The sequence below is a fragment of the Dermochelys coriacea genome, chromosome 6 (genome assembly GCF_009764565.3).
Source record: "Dermochelys coriacea isolate rDerCor1 chromosome 6, rDerCor1.pri.v4, whole genome shotgun sequence".
NCBI lineage: Eukaryota > Metazoa > Chordata > Testudines > Dermochelyidae > Dermochelys > Dermochelys coriacea.
The window spans coordinates 45,568,482-45,583,804 of NC_050073.1; the positions used below are offsets into that span (position 1 = coordinate 45,568,482).

At 41.6% G+C, this 15,323-nt stretch overlaps 1 protein-coding gene across 1 annotated transcript in view; it reads right to left on the reverse strand.

The window, feature by feature from the left end:
- The window catches only part of SHANK2 (SH3 and multiple ankyrin repeat domains 2), a 639,405-nt gene that overhangs the window by 587,703 nt on the left and 36,379 nt on the right, over positions 1-15,323 (reverse strand). Inside the window, exons 2-3 of the mRNA XM_038407205.2 lie at positions 4,566-4,629; positions 1,746-1,815 (exon numbers count right to left, since the gene is read on the reverse strand). The gene's annotated coding sequence lies outside the window, so the exon portion shown is untranslated. The remainder of the gene's footprint in view (positions 1-1,745; positions 1,816-4,565; positions 4,630-15,323) is intronic.

Consider the following 15,323-nt stretch of genomic DNA (forward strand, 5'->3'; position numbering starts at 1 on the left):
TGAAGCAACTCATCATCTAGTATCTGGGACCTGATTGTCAAAGTGCACAATTTACATTATTTTCAACAGGAGCAAAGCAGTGCTACATGCTGTGTAAGGCAATTAAGGCAGAATTTGTCCTAATGTGAGTAGTCCATACAATTAAAATGTTAAGAGTTAAATGTTGATGTAATTATCTAAAAATTACAAAAGTCCATAACATGCAAAAGTTCTTTAAAACTACGAAAAGAAAAGAAAAGAAAAGAAAAGAAAAAGAAAAAGAAAAGAAAAGAAAAGAAAAGAAAGAAAAGAAAAAAGAAAAAAAAGAAAAGAAAAGAAAATGACTGACATCTTATGGTAGGTATAAATGGAGTTTATTTTAAAGATTTAATTATTGTCAGTACCATATTTTAGACACTGCATTTGGAAAAGTTTACATGTACCCATTAGTTCTTACTAATTAAAAGCCTTGCTAATCAGAATTTCCCACTTAGCAGGCTTTTGAGGTACTGTCTTCCCTGCTCTGTTTCTCCTCTTTCTGCAAGTCTCCAACCTTTCCTCCAAATTTTAAATCATTTAGTGTCACATTACACATCATACTATGCCCCTCTCCAGCATCTGTCTAATGCTAAACTATGTTTGAGAACATGGCAGATGTTCCTCCAGTGCTGTGGGGCCTTTATCATGTGTTCCCAAGTGGCATTAATTGGCACAGGCTCCAGCAACATGAGAGCAGTAAAAGTCCCATCCTATAGGACTTGGTTCCTCTGACTGTCCAAATTAAATCTAATTTAAATTGTCTTGTTTTGTTCTTACTTTTTGATTTCTGAGTTAAAACTGAAGTTAGTTTGTTCTGTGATGGCTGCACTATAAGTTAGTGAAATACATATATTTATAATATATAACAGATGAAATAGTCATAGGTAGGCACGGGAGGCATAGCTGCAAAGATCCCTTAACTGTTTTAAAATATGTTCTCATTTAGAGAAGAGAGACAAATATGTATAGAAACAAGAGGGGAACAAAGACAAACATAGGAAAGAGGAACATGGAAGAGAGACACAAAGAAGAAAGGTAAATGGGCAGGCTGAGAAGGCAGGCTGAATAGAAGATATCGAGGAGGATGGAATATGTATAGGAAAAGGGGATCCAGGGAACTTTCACGGGTAAAGTCAGTGGGGGCTCTGCACTGGCGCAGTGGTCCACCCATACACACGTGGCAAGACTGGGGCGTAAATGATCAATCACATTCAAATACAGAAGCCACTCAAGTTCTTTACTAACTTCAACTTCAGCAGTGTACAATCAGTGTATGATTAACTCAGAAAAAAGACTAATTAGTTAAAAAATTTCAGTCATTTCCAAATAGTGGATAGCCCTTAAGCCCAGCTAGTAGGGAAGTTTAATATTAGTTTACTCTTGTACTCTGTAATGTATACTTTAAAAGGTTGTGGTGGAAAGAGGGGAATTATATTGAAGATATATTAAAGCTTTTTTTCTTTTAGAGTTAACCTGAGAATTGTTCTGCTATTTGACCAAATTTTGTGTGGATAACAAAACTAAGCAGGTGGAAACAAAGAGTACATTTCCACTAGGGTTTTATTTTTGTCAGAGGGATACTCCCAATCCAGTTTTATTAACTCTGCTGCTGCTGCATGCCTTGAAATCAATGCTGAGAACCTTAGTGTATAATAGAGGAAAGAAAACCACAGGCATGAATAAACACCAATGATTTGTCTGAAATAGCAGCTGATTGACAAACTTACCGTTTAGCACAGACATGGAGAGCAGCTACATCGAGTTCATCAGAATCTAAATCTCTTTCATTTCAGCTTTCTGTAAAAGGTACAGAGAGGCACAAAGAATGACACAGAGAGAAAAAAATTCAGCAGCCAAAAGGCCACTCTGACTTTCTAAGATCTGTTTATAAAACAGGATGATTCACAGCACAAGAGAGCTAATGGCGTGTTATACTGTAAAACACTGAGACAACTGTATAGCACACCACTCATCTCAAAAAAATCATATCGAGTCCTAACATTTAAATATTACACACAAACTCTTAAGGGAGGGCCCTATCTTCATTTTGTGTCTGGTACAGCATGGAGTACTTTTTTGCATATATTACAAAGTAACAACAGGTAGGTCGAGGAATTTGTATTCAGAAGTGGATTGAGATTAGATTGAGGTTTTGGTTCTAGACTGAGTCAAACTAGCAAACTCAGAATTGACAATGCTAAATTCTTGTGAGCTGTACTTGTGATACATGTGCCAAGATTTCAGGCCATTGTCATAGGTCCCGGAACTAGAAGTGCTGAGGGTGCTGCCACACACCCTCTCCCTTGAAGTGGCTTCCATCCATATAGGGTTTACGGTTTGGTTCAATGGCTCTCAGCATCACCACTATAAAAATTGTTCCAGCATTCCTGCCCACTGGAACCAGGAAATAGGCTGCTTCTGATTTTGGACCTGGTCCTGCTCTCAGTTGCACCAATGTGTATCCAGAATAACTACACTGACCTCAGAGGAGGTTTGATACTGTAAAATCAGTGTGAAAGCAGAAACAGGCTATATATCTTTACACTGAGAAGAGATTTTCTGCCTTAGTGACAAATTGTTTCTTTAAAGCAACTTTTCTTCTACTGTAAATTGATCAATCCTTTCTGTGAATTCACAAAATCACTTTTTTTTTAAGATGCAGAAAGCATGAAGCAGCCTTTTACTTTTTCAGAAGATTTACAATTAAAAAAAAACAAAAACCCAAATGCTAAACAGTGAATTGCTATAGTCCCATTGATTTCAGTGGGACTACCTGCAAAATAAGGTGTGACTCAACATGATTAAGAGTGGTAGAATCTGGCCCTTAACAACTCCCCACTCCCCAGTGGTCAATTGCCTTAGATAACTACATAAGAAAAAAGAAAAGGAGTACTTGTGGCACCTTAGAGACTAACAAAGTTAATTTAGATAACCTCAGTTTATGCAGTACTTTAAGGCATTTCCTACAGTAAGTATAGTTAATACTACAGATAATGAGGCAACTTTCTCTGATTACTGCAGGTAAAATTAGGTGGCTTTTTAGGAACAACACTGTAGTATATGAGATTCTAGTTTTATTATTATCTTTCTTTGCCCTAATGTAATACTAGTGGGTTATAATCCACAGATATGAGACCTGTTAAACATTCATGAAAAAAAAATCTTATTACTCAGTGTGACGGTAATTCGGGGTGCAATACAGACCACTGTAGAATTATGTTGCCGCCTACTTTGTAATCCTAAGTGTCTCACAATGCGTTACTGCTATAGCTCCCAACCTGGGTCACTCACAACCAGCCTACCAGCATGCAGATCACACCCTCAGTGTCTGTGTGCTAGACAGCCTGGTTCAGCAACTCTGACTGCAGCAGCCTGTCTACAGCCCTATTCTGGCTTCCACCAGCCTTGGTTACTACTTGCAGGGTGAGCCTAACACACTTCCGATCCTGAATATTCCCAATATTGTGCATTCTTCAATGCCCAGCCCTCTCCTGGACAGTTCAGAGAAATAATATAGTTTATTTTTTCCTCTAAAGACCAAAAACAAATCACAGCTTATTAACTTAACTAGGGTAAATACACCCTTTCTTTTAAACATAGCCCTGAGTTGGTTTACAGTAAAAATAAAACAAATTTATTAACTAAGACATAGATTAAGTGATGTCTAATTAAAGGAATAAAAATAGAAAGGGTTACAAGCAAATAAAAGTGAAAACATACATCTAAAGGTCTAAAACTTAATCGAGCAAGATACAGGCTTTGTTCACGATGGTTTCTCACCTATATTCAGTTCCTAATCCCCCCCTTGGCTAAAGGACATCTTTCACAGCTTGCAGGAGCTCGACTCCCTTATGTCTATCTAGTGATGGATGCCAAAGATGGCTTCTCTCCTTGATTATATCTTCCAAAGTTTCAAAGGTTTATAACTTCCAAAGGTTTATAACCTGATACCATGGGCAACACCCGTCCCTGCCCTTCTCCCAAATTTCAAGTCCCTTCTCCAAAGCATGGAAAGGTTAGAGCTTCTCAATGAAATGGTTGTAAGAATTTTTTTTTCAAACATTGGCAAGACAATGTATTTTCCCTTAACTTTATTCTGAGAAATGGCTAAAGCATTTTAGCTGGAAATTTTAAAAAAAAATCAGCTTGAGGCAGGCACTCTCCATGGAAAATTTCAGCCTGAATAGTTAAAAGTCTGGCAAAATAATAAGTAAACAGGGTCTTATAATGAAAAATGTTAATCAACCTTAATTATAGGTGCCTCTAACAGTTCTGCCTATAATAAATGCTAGTACATGGCTAACTTAGATTTCTAGGCACTACTATACCACAAATAATACATAAGGCTACCACTAGTTTTGTGTCATATTTGGCAAGTCTTTTAATCACTCTGCTTCATTTTCACCTATCTGTATAAATGGGATACTATTATTTAACCACCTAATGCAGACATTTTGAGGATTATTGATACACACTGTAAATATAAGAAGAGCTATATAAAGACCAAGTCTTGCTACTTTTTCATGTTCAGCTGCTATTGTACTTACACAAATAAAAGATGAAGGCAACTTTCAGCTTTTGTCCATGTGCAGGAAACTCCTTCACTTCATACTGGAGGAGGCAAGAATGCAGGGATTTCATTATCTTACAAAGTTCAAACTCTTTTATTTACAAATTCACAGTGAGTCAACAGCAGGACTCTACTACATTTATTTTGGCTGTAAAGTTGCTCTGCATAGTTGAACTTCGCATCAGCCCTATGCTGGCATTCAGAATGCCAGAAGATAATGGAATCCTTTGTACTCTGTAGAAAAACATTCAGAGTGAAATTCGCCTCTCTGCTGTGGGTCAGTACAAGCTCTATACACAACTTTACGCCTCAAAACAGAGGTTAAGTTGGACCCACCAAAGAAAATCATCAAGAACTCCTCAATAAATCAGAACCATTTGTATATCTATTATATATACACACATATTGGTAAACTACAGGAGTTACAGTCAAAGTTTCTCAAATTGGGCAAGTTTTTAAAGTTAGGTTTATGCAAATATGTGCACAATCCTAACTAGTGTGTGCAAATCCTAAATCCTTATGTGCAAATTGGTGTATTTTCAAATGCACGTGACCAGTCATTCATTCAATTGGCCGTATGCATATGCAAATCTCTCTTTTGTGGGCCCACATGAGAAGTAAAGTAGCCTCAGTTTGCTTTAGCTTAACTAAGGCCACTTTACTTCTCAATGAGAGTGTTCACACAAGGGATTAATGCACTTTAGTTAATACTAATACAAGCTAATACTTGATACCTTTGCTTAACACATATTAACTTTCCTGAGTGTCCCCAAGTAGACAAACACTTAGGATTCTCTACAGCAGTGGTTCTCAAAGCCGGTCCGCTGCTTGTTCAGGGAAAGCCCCTGGCACGCCAGCATGTCCCTTGGCCCGCCCCGCTTCCCACGGCCCCCATTACCTTGCAGCAGCGAACTGCGGCCAGCGGTAGTCGCGATCGGCCAAACCTGCGGACGCAGCAGGTAAACAAACCAGCCTGGCGTTCCAGGGGCTTTCCCTGAACAAATGGCGGACCAGCTTTGAGAACAACTGCTCTACAGTATCCATCACCATAGTACAGTATCTCCTCACTTAACATTGTAGTTATGTCCCTGAAAAATGTGACTAAGTGAAACGATGCTAAGTGAATCCAATTTCTGCATAAGAATTAATGAAAATGGGGGGGTTAGGTTCCAGGGAAAAATCTCTCTCTCTCTCTCTCTCTCTCCATATATATATATATACACACACACACGCACAGATGGAGAGTATAAGTTTTAAACAAACAATTTAATACTGTACACAGCGATGATGATTGTGAAGCTTGATTGAGGTGATGAAGTCAGAGGGTGGAAGAGGGTGGGATATTTCCCAAGGAATGCTTTATTGTAAATGATGAACTAGCTTTTGGCTGAGCCTTCAAGGGTTAACCCATTGTTGTTAATGTAGCCTCACACTCTACAAGGCAGCACGAAAGGAGGGAGGGGAGACAGCATGGCAGACAGAGACAGAAACCCACACCCTGTATGAGAGAGAGAGATGGGCACTGCCCCTTTAAGTACACTGACCCCACTCTAAGTAAACTGTTTTTTTAAGTAGATCAGCAAGTTGAGATAGCAGCTGCTGCTGCCTGGAAGCTCCCTCTGTCCTGAACCCTGTCGTGTGTGTCCCCCGCCCCCATGGAGATGGGGTAAGTGGGGTGCAGGAGCAGGGGGAGGGGGACACCCTGACTTTAGCCCCCATCTCTCCCCTCCCCCCACCTGCACAGCAAGCAGGAGGCTCTGGGGAGCAGCTCCAAGGCAGAGGGCAGGAACAGCACATGGCAGTGGGGGGATGGACAGCTGAACTGCCGGCAATTGACAGCCTGCTGGGTGGCTGCTGCACAGGGAACTTAGGGGAGCGGGGAGCTGCTATGGGGGCTGTCGATCCTCCCTGGTTCCAAGCCCCCACCAGCTAGCTCCAATGGGCTGCTCTTCCTGCAAGCAGTGGACAAAGCAGGTGGCTGCCAGACATTATAAGGGAGCATTGCACAACTTTAAACGAGGATGTTCCCTTATTATCAGCAACATAACAATGAAACAACGTTAACCGGCACAACTTTAAGTGAGGAGTTACTGTATCTAATGGCTGGTCTACACCCCAAAGATAGTTCAATTCAAGTCACTTTGTATTGACCTAGTTGTGCATGTTTCTACATTCAAATACGTATCTGGGCAACATAAGCACCCTGTTACAGCAACACAGTAATACCACTTCCCCAAACAGCATTGAGCCATAGCTGACCTATGGAGGTCGATGCTGTAATGGACCAGTGCATAGGCAGTCTGGCCTACTGGTCAGAGCTGGGCTGAGGTCTGCCTATCAGGGATGGTAGTCACTGGGCAGGAGCTGGATCAATCGTTAGGGCCAGATTCCATAAGCAAGAGTTAGGATCAGAGTCTGACCAGGGTCAGAGATCTAAGACCAGAAATAGTGTCACGCTGGAATCAGGAGGCAAGAGTCAGGGACAGATTCAGGCTGGGTTCAGAGACTGGAGATCAGACCCAGTATCAGGTTAGAATCAAGAGGCAGGAATCAGGGTTGGAGTCAGGCTGGTGTCGGAGGCCAGAGATCAAGCAAGGTCTGGCGCTGTAGCAGGCTGAAGTCTGTGAGGTTGCTCAGTTAACTTCCTGGGGAAACCCCTGCTGTTAAAGAGGCCTGTCAGAGGGCCACGGGGGGCCTGTCACTCTGGGTCTCTTGGGTGGCACCTCCTAGAGGCACCTAGTCTCTATAGTGCTCTTGGCTGTGCCTCTGTGTGGTTTCACCCTTTAAAATCTCTGTATAATTTTGAAATGTCTTTTTCTGGTTTCCCAACTTGGCCAGCAAACTCAGCAGCTCTCCATTATTGTGTGCAACTGCCCAACCAACCGGGCCAGCTCCACACACTAGAAGCACTCCTCCCTGGAGTAGATTGGAAGTATTGGATCTCTTGGGCCTGTAAGGAGAAGATGATGTGCAGGCACAGCTAGAGAGCAGTCGTAGAAACATGGACATCTACCAAGAGATTGCGCAGAGAATGCAAGAGGAGGGGTATGACAGGGAACAGCAGCAGTGCCATATGAGAGCAAACGAACTGCGGCAGGCATATCCCAGGACCAGAGAGAGGCCAACAGTTGATCCAGTGCAGAGCTGCAGACCTACCGCTTTCACAAAGATCTGTATGCCATATTGGCAGAAATCCCACCAGCACACTGCAGAGCACCATGGATACGTCCAAGGAACTAAAGACACAGACCCCTGCCATGAACAGCGAGAAGGATGGGGAACATCTGATGAGGTATGGGGTCCAGCTATGGTGCAAGCCAGGACCTGTTTGAAACTGCACCGCAGTCTAGCCAGTTCCACCAGCTGAGCCCGATGCAGGGGAAGGAACCTCGGCCAATGCATAAATTCAGTTTCCATTACAATGTTTAAATGTCCAGATGGCATCCAACCCCAACTTAGAAGGGCACAGGTATCAACTTTTCATTCATTTACTCAGACTAGAAGAGGTAGCGGTACAACAGAGTTAGAGTTGCTATCTGATTTTCATTCCCCTCATAGAGTATCAGGGTTGGAAGGGACCTCAGGAGGTCATCTAGTCCAACCCCCTGCTCAAAGCAGGACCAATCCCCAACTAAATCATCCCAGCCAGGGCTTTGTCAAGCCTGACCTTAAAAACCTCTAAGGAAGGAGAATCCACCTCCTCCCTACAGTACAGTTAGGCAAAGGGTTGGCAAGTGGAGCAGTTTGTTTATGTGCACAGGGATGTCCCTTGAATCCTCCTGAGAGATCTTGATTAAGCTTTCTTGGCGGTACTCTGCAATTCTCTCCCGAAGGTCTCTAGAGATGGCAGCCTTATTTCTTCCTCTGTGGCACTTTCCCAACCAGTCTGCAATGACTTCAGCAAGCACCATTGCAGTAAACAGACTATTGGCCTATGGGCTCTAGCAGCTTCAGGACACCAGCAGCAGCTGTGCTCTCTGTGCCTTTATTACCCTGAAGAACAACATATCAGCTAAAATCACCACTGCCTGTGGAAAATAGTGCCAATGCTCAGTGACATTTTCCTGCATTCATATCCATGGAAATGGGCTGAAATTTTATGGTTTCATGTAACTGCACAATTCCGTCCTCATTTTCTACCCTCTCCCCCATCCTCCCTGCTCCTGATGAGCCATGGGGCTGGAGGGGATAGTGTGTAGAGATACTCCACAGCTGAAGTGTCAATAGGCATGTCTTGTTTAAAACTTTACTGGGCAATCATTTTGGAGTTAGAAAACCCATGGGGCAAGGGGCACTGTCGTGCAGGTGTGCAGGGCCATTAATCATCTGCTGGTATACAAGACTGTGACTCTTGACAATATGTAGGTCAGACTTGATGGATTTACAACAATAGAGTTTTAAAACTGCAGAAGGATGTTAGATGGCACGCATATCCCTATTCTGGTACTAGCCAATCTTGCCACAGAATACACCAACAGAAAGGGATACTTTTCTATGATTATGCAAAGATTGTTGGATTATCGAGTACACTACACTGACATCAGTGTTGGTTGGTCAGGGAAGGTAGCAATCCAGTTTTGCAAGTTTCCACGGTGAGATCGGCCCTCGCTTCTCAATTGCCAGAGAAGTTCTCGTTCTGGTTTGCTGACAGTGGGAGGGCTAGGGCAAGATTGGCACACAAATCCAGGAATGCGGTCTTTCACATAACCTGAATTACAATGCAATCTCACCAGTCAGTGCTGATTTCTCAAGACCAGAAGTGGCATTCCACCGTTTGCAGCTGCTCCGTGAATGCCACCAACAACCTTGAATTAGTTTTCACTATGTCCCACAGCAAACTGTCCTCCAATAAATCATCACTGTGACATCCTGCAGGGTGCAAACTGACCACTGAACTGCTGTGTCACCTTAATTCTCCAGCCCTGAATCTCTCTTACTCTGTTCTGCTACTAAAAGCAGCCTCTCCAAGCACTGTTCACATGATTATTAGCATGTAAAAGCAATACATGCAAATGCCTCAGTTTCAGCCTTGCAACCTAGAAACATGCATCTTAAAAATAGTTCAAGGCCCACCTTGGACAGTGTAAGCTCATTGTAAGTCCTTCATTTCATCAAAGGGTAATGAATAGGCAACAGCCTTTTTTAAACTGAGTAGAGATTCTCCAGATACTTCAACCAAAAGCACATTAGTTTAGAAAAAACAATTAAACAAGTGTATTAACTAGAGAAAAATAGATTATAAGTGATAAAGGCATACAAGTCAGATATGGTTATGAAAGAAATAAAAAATAAACACACAAGCTATTTCCAAAACTTTACCAAGACTATTAGTTCTAAAAGCAAAACAGGTTGTCTCACCATAACCTGCAATACATTTCACAGACTGTCTGCTTCCAGCCTGGGACACTCCTCCCACTGTTCAATGATGCTTCTCTTTGTCTTCAAACCATCTAACATCCATGTGTCAAGGTAGCTGTGGAGAAGTGACTAGAGGCCTTTTTTCCTGCTTCTTATACCCCAATCCCTTGTGCTGGAAAAATCCTTGCTGGGTCATAGGGATAGGCAGACCCATTGCCTGTGTGCTCTGCAAACTGTCCTTCAGCTGAATTGTAAATTCTTGTTTCCACCTTCTGAGTACATGCTGTTAGCTCTGAGGCAACATGTAAATCCTTTGTTTAGAGTTGGCGGTTAATAGTTTCCTAACACCTGTGGTCAGTCCTTTGTGTCTCTGAAGGGCTAGTCGGTGGATGTTTCCCAGATTTACAAATATGTTTCAGTAACAAACATATAGCAAAATCTCCTAACTCCATGCACAATGTTAATACAAAAAGAAAAGGAGTACTTGTGGCACCTTAGAGACTAACAAATTTATTAGAGCATAAGCTTTCGTGAGCTACAGCTCACTTCATCGGATGCATTTGGTGGAAAAAACAGAGGGGAGATTGATATACACACACAGAGAACATGAAACAATGGGTTTATCATACACACTGTAAGGAGAGTGATCACTTAAGATAAGCTATCACCAGCGGGGGGGGGGGGGGGGAAGGAGGTGTTGTAAACCCATTGTTTCATGTTCTCTGTGTGTGTATATCAATCTCCCCTCTGTTTTTTCCACCAAATGCATCCGATGAAGTGAGCTGTAGCTCACGAAAGCTTATGCTCTAATAAATTTGTTAGTCTCTAAGGTGCCACAAGTACTCCTTTTCTTTTTGCGAATACAGACTAACATGGCTGCTACTCTGAAACCTGTCAATGTTAATACACACATTTTAACAGGACAATGATGTACAGTAGAACATGAGTTTTCAAATGATACCTCACAAGGCATGCTTTGTACAAAATATACCATAACCATACAAAAGTGGCGAACCTGGAGTACAGCTGGGGAACAGTGTGTCACAGTCACATCCCCCATTTCTGCAGTTCTTCCTGTAGCTCTGCAAATACTGCAGTATTGTTCCTCCTGTGTTTGCAACACTCATGAAAATAGTGTGGGCTCCATGCTTCTGTCAGAGATGGCTGACAGCGAAAAGTGCCAAATAGGTTTGTGGGATTTTTTAAAATGGTGCAAAAATTATGGGATATGGATGGCACTATGGGATGGAGAAAATTGCAGGATGGGAACTTGCCATAGGCTCCCAGTATCCCCTCCGAGACTTTTTCTACCCCACCATGCATTGCCAAAATTTCCTAAAAAATAGTGTGTTGCATAATGGCAAGTTGCACACTAGGATAACTACTCCTGATGAATACACATAGCGCTGACGCAAGGAGACAAGCATGCATACGAGTGATATACTAACTGCAGCAGCTTTATACTGACATAACTTGCATTGACCAAAGTTTGTAGTGTAGACATGGCCTAACTGTTTCTCCTCCTCCTATTTTCATTCACCAGTTATGTGCACAGAGATAGCTTCCTTTTCCTAAATTTGAAGTCTGTGCATTATTTCCATATAAAATAGATGTTCAACTCACCTGGCTGTAAAAGAAAATTGTTACAGAATTATTCCACTAAATCTTAATGTAGGTCTGTATAATACAGGGTGCCAGAGATCAACTGGACTAAAAGAAAAGGAGGACTTGTGGCACCTTAGAGACTAACAAATTTATTTGATCATAAGCTTTCGTGAGCTACAGCTCACTTCATCGGATGCATGCAGTGGAAAATACAGTGGGGAGATTTTATATACACAGAGAACATGAAATAATGGGTTTTACCATATACACTGTAACGATGAAGTGAGCTGTAGCTCATGAAAGCTTACACTCAAATAAATTTGTTAGTCTCTAAGGTGCCACAAATCCTCCTTTTCCTTTTGTGGATACAGACTAACATGGCTGCTGCTCTGAAAACTGGACTAAAGTAATTCACACTTTTGGTTTCACAGGAGTTATTAAAATATCCATGTATTAGGGTAGTAGCACTGACTGCTATTATAACAGGTTTCAGAGTAGCAGCCGTGTTAGTCTGTATTCGCAAAAAGAAAAGGGAGTACTTGTGGCACCTTAGAGACTAACAAATTCTTAGAGCATAAGCTCCTAGCTCACGAAAGCTTATGCTCTAATAAATTTGTTAGTCTCTAAGGTGCCACAAGTACTCCTTTTCTTTTTGCTATTATAACAGTATGCCAATGTATGCTTGCTAGGGGGTTAAGGCACTTTGCACCTTTCAGGATTAGGTTGTAAACCACCCATTATATTAGCCTGATTGCCAGTATCACAGGTGTTCCTTGCACAGCCAGCTCCCACTCATGTACGTGTTTGTGTTCCACAACTTCCTGACCCCCAATGTAAGATTTTGAGTAACACAACAGTAGAATGGTACCAGGGTTTAGAGTGTTGCTAGTGTGATTCCGCATATTGTGGGTTCAATTACTACTTGGAAGAGATTTTTTTTAAATGGTTCATTTTAGTTTGTTTGGTTTTAGAGCAACATTATCAAGAGAATGAGGATCTTGAGATTTAATTAGGAAGAATCTTGAGATTTTGGTGAGAGAAGTGTCTGTGGTGCATAGAGGGGGAGTCAGATTGGAGAGGATCCAGGAGTTCATTTGAGGTGAGGAAGTTAATACAACAGTTGCAGATAGTCTACTTACTGAGCTTAGACGTGAAGGGAAGTAGGAAAACGGAAACAAGTAGACATAAGGATAGGTATTTACTTAGGAAAGGGGAAACTTGGGTACATTTTACTCAGAAGGGATAGAACTTCTGGCAGAGCTTTCTCAGTGTTAAATGTTAAAGCCATGGCTACAGTGAAGTCACGTATTAAAAGGAACCTTTGGTTCTTGTCATGCTCTGTGATATTTTAGTCTTTTTTCTCTGCAATCTTAAAAAAAATCATCGAAAATACAATAGAGAGATCCTTCATAGTGTGGCTAAAAATGTGGAACATTTGGTCACAGAGAATGGTCTTCAAAATGTCTGATGCTTTGCTTCTGTAGCTTTCTCATTGGCTATGGCATCCAAATTCATTTTCAGGCATGCAGGATAAGGCTTTAATTCAGCCCAAACACAGGCTGTACAAATACTTGCAGTTATTTCATTTACAGTTAAGGCATGTGGAAAAAGTGCACCCTCATGTATCTAATCTAATTGATCTGACTGAAGACACTTAACAGGTACAGGAAAAGGGTCAGCTCCAAAAATATAGCAGAAAGAGCCAAGTTACAGTACGGGCTAACCATTCAAATGGCCAATTTGGAGTCAGACTATGAAGGTCCCTCATATGACAAGGAAAAGTAGGAGTGCACAAAGGGACTCACCCACACCCTGCTCCTCTCCCTCTTCATTCACCCCAAGGGCACACAGTCCCAAAATGGAGGAGAAGATGTAGTGCCAACGCTGCACCAGGAAACTTTGAGTCAGACATGACCTTTTCTCTGAGCTTCCCATGCAGCAGGGTTGTTCCTTGTCACTTGCAAAGCAGGCAGTGCACAATCTACACTGTAGAGAGGACAAAATAAGGGACTTATTTTCCTCTCATAGAATTTGTTTGTGAGAGTTTCAGGCCATCAGTTGGAGGTTCTTTAAACTTGGTCCTTGATTTTAATGGCCCTTTCTCAACCTGCTTTTTTCCCTCCAAAATACTTTGCATGTTGTGTTTTTGATACCTCTCACTGTACAGCTGATCAGTTTACAAACAAATGAATGTTCAGAATGTATTAATTCCATATTATGCAGAGTGCAAAACCTTTGAGGGTGGTGTTTATAACAAATTCACTACCCTTGCTTGAAATAATCTGAGTTTTTGAGACTACCAGCCCAACTTGATTTAACTGGCTGTCCAGATCTCTCTCACACACTGCCTGAGCCTAGGTAGGACATAGCAAGCTTTGTCTATTAGGTTGCTGAGGGCCTTGAGAAATCAAGAGGTACCGTACTGGAGCTATGCCATCAGCCATCATATGTTAAATTGCCGCTGTGCAGTAATCTTGTTCAAGTAGCCCTGTGTAACTCCTAATATGAAGTGTCATTGCACTGCTTGACACCAGCGAGTTCCAAATTATGGGAAATACAATGGGACCCTTAGGGCAATAGCTTTCTACATTTTTACTTTATAAATTAGGACATGTATTCACGAAGCTCACTCATCACTGTACTGTAAAGGACTATGTTTTTTGTAGCATAACCTTCATTAAAAAAGGTCCCTTTAGGGAAATGTTGAGAGAATTGGGATCAGGGGACCTGTAAGATATTTAAGTCACTAAGCAGAAGTCATTAGAGATGTGAACAATTGAATTGACAAATGATTGCATGAAGCAGAACATTATATGACCCACATAATAGGGATTCCGGAGAACTCTGAATTTTCTTTCTTGATATGATCAAAATAAGAAGAGACTGCATGAAGCACTATAATCTATAAATGAAAACTAGAAAATAATCTGTATCCAGGTTTCAGAGTAGCAGCCGTGTTAGTCTGTATTCACAAAAAGAAAAGGAGGACTTGTGGCACCTTAGAGACGAACAAATTTATTTGAGCATAAGCTTTCGTAAGCTACAACTCACTTCATTGGATACATTCAGTGGAAAATACAGTGGGGAGATTTATATACACAGAGAACATGAAACAATGGGTATTACCATACACACTGTAACCAGAGTGATCACTTAAGGTGAGCTATTACCAGCAGGAGAGCGGGGGAGGGGTGGGGGGGCAAAATATTTTGTAGTGATAATCAAGGTGGGCCATTTCCAGCAGTTGACAAGAATGTCTGAGAAACAGTGGGGGGAGGGGGGAATAAACATGGGGAAATAGTTTTACTTTGTGTAATGACCCATCCACTCCCAGTCTCTATTCAAGCCTAAGTTAATTGTATCCAGTTGCAAATTAATTCCAATTCAGCAGTCTCTCGTTGGAGTCTGTTTTTGAAGTTTTTTTGTTGAAGAATTGCCACTTTTAGGTCTGTAATCAAGTGACCAGAGAGAATGAAATGTTCTCCAACTGGTTTTTGAATGTTATAATTCTTGATGTCTGATTTGTGTCCATTTATTCTTTTACGTAGAAACTGTCCAGTTTGATCAACGTACATGGCAGAGGGGCATTGCTGGCACATGATGGCATATATCACATTGGTAGATGAGCAGTGAATGAGCTTCTGATGGTGTGGCTGATGTGATTAGGCCCTATGATGGTGTCCCCTGAATAGATATGTGGACACAGTTGGCAACGGGCTTTGTTGCAAGGATAGGTTCCTGGGTTAGTGGTTCTGAAATAACTGCAATAAAC